Below are 2,009 nucleotides of genomic sequence, written 5' to 3'. Positions count from 1 at the left end.
TTTTCATTAATGATGGTACTCCTCTGCTTGTCTATAGGCTAAAGTATAAGAAACATGTATATTGTGACATAATGCAAAGTTACTATGCACACAGATGTTTTTAGAATAAATACATTTTTATCTTCATAACAAAGACTCACCTCCAAAATATCATCATGTAAAAATTCTAAAATACAATTTAAAAAATGAGAAACAAGTCACTAATATTCAAGTACAGTTGCATGAAGCCAAAAGAACAAAAATCTCCTTATAAAAAGGTTTAGTTATAAGTACATGTTGAACTTTACCCTTGTTTATTTCAGGAATGTCCTTTTCTTCACCAACATCTACAAAAACAGATGAGGCACTTTTGTATACAGTTTTTTTAATATTTAAAAAAAAAAAGATTTTCATCAAATAAAAGTGGAAAATTAAAAAATTAGAACTTACCCACTATTTCTAGCCCATTCTGTAAAAATATCAAAGTAGTATTAAAATAAATGTTCCATCATTTAACATACTTTATGTAGTACTGTGGATAAATGTTTTTTGTTTTTTGTTTTACATTTTAAGCTTTGATAGAAAACACAAACTATACTTGTTGGTCAACATGCAAAACTTTTTTTTTTTGAAAAAACAAAATCATTGTTTGTATCTGATATTTAATATTCAATATTATTGTCAAACATCTTCATTACAAAACAAACCAGACAAATAATTTAAAACATCTCTTTAAGTTCTCTTTGCATATTGATATTCACGATTTCTGAAATATCACTATGCAACTAATCACTTACTGGGTTTAAGGAGAATGTTTCAGAAATTGCCATGATCACAAAAATAAAAGCACATCCTTTCATCCTCATGGTGCGTCTTTGATGAAACTTAAGTCAATAGAGATTCTACCAAGAATGAGGAAAAGCAATCACAAAATTAAAAAATATATAACTATTAAAGATTTGTATATATCAAACTTTATGTTGTCTTTACTTGTCTTTACCTTGTGCCACACTTGTTGCGTCCTCATCTGCATGAGAAGTTGTGCCTGTGACAGGAGTGTTAGAACCAGTTTTATACAACTAAAGCTACGTGCTTGACACATCAGGGAGTCACGCATATTCTATCTAGATTTGTTCCTGCTTTAGCCCACATCATCATTTCCTGTTATCTGATGTCTGTGACATTAACAAATCCCGAGTATTTGCATTACTTAAAGACATTCCACTTCACACCTAATTTTTACTAGGAAAACATGAACAACAGTTGATAACAATGATAAACAATGGAGATTTCTGTTCCAGGAAGCTAATGATCACCTAATAATCCATATCTCTTTGCAAATGTGTTATTGATCACGCTGAGTGGCTGTTCTACTCTAAGATGACACTATGGATTTTATGCGTTTGTATTCTACATCCAGGGCTTCCAGAATATTGCATCTCCTGTAAGTCACAATATACCAGTCACAATATTCAAAATTGGAAGTTAATGAAATTAATTATCAATATATTCCACAGTTGCTTGTTGTATTTAAAAGTTCAACTTTAAAGTTTTGATTTTAATTGTGATCATGACTTACTGCTATGACAAAGACTATTTAACTTAGACAGTAGGATGTTGTTTCAAGGATTTTCCAGGATTGCTTACTATCATAATGTCACCCTCCATTAAATCCATTTTTCTGATTTGTAATCTACTTCAAGCATGGCAAATTAACAGGGTGTTAAAAGTAAACAGTAAAAGTTTACTGGGTAATCAGCACACAAAATAACTTGTCAATTATATTCTGACAAAGATAATACAAGACGTTTCCTTCAAAAAACAACATAGCAGTACAAACTAGGTATAAAGAGCATAAGGAGAATATGTATTGTGATAAAAGGATAAAACCATTTGCCACACACTGAGTAAGGACATGTTCAGCCTGGACAGTTGTTCTGTGAGGAAGCATTCAGAAATTGACTGCTTTATCACAGTTCTGCTTTATCACAGTTCTGCTTTATAAAATTGAAATGTGTCTAAAAGACAAT

At 30.8% G+C, this 2,009-nt stretch overlaps 1 long non-coding RNA gene and 1 pseudogene across 1 annotated transcript; both read right to left on the bottom strand.

The window, feature by feature from the left end:
• LOC102208993 (meprin A subunit beta pseudogene) overlaps window positions 1-154 on the bottom strand; it is a 3,113-nt pseudogene extending 2,959 nt beyond the window's left edge.
• A 145-nt stretch (window positions 155-299) lies between these two features.
• Window positions 300-1,037, bottom strand: LOC102195404 (uncharacterized). Its single transcript, XR_311817.1, has 4 exons — window positions 980-1,037; window positions 777-881; window positions 430-448; window positions 300-326 (listed from the first exon to the last, which is right to left on the bottom strand). It is a non-coding gene; the product is annotated as an uncharacterized LOC102195404 (long non-coding RNA).
• Window positions 1,038-2,009: the final 972 nt, after the last annotated feature.

Source organism: Pundamilia nyererei, unplaced genomic scaffold (assembly GCF_000239375.1).
Source record: "Pundamilia nyererei isolate P.nyererei 1_Seehausen unplaced genomic scaffold, PunNye1.0 scaffold00067, whole genome shotgun sequence".
In the NCBI taxonomy this organism is placed as follows: domain Eukaryota; kingdom Metazoa; phylum Chordata; class Actinopteri; order Cichliformes; family Cichlidae; genus Pundamilia; species Pundamilia nyererei.
The sequence above is the reverse complement of the archived record's forward strand: the minus strand, read 5'-3'. Positions and strand labels throughout refer to the sequence as shown.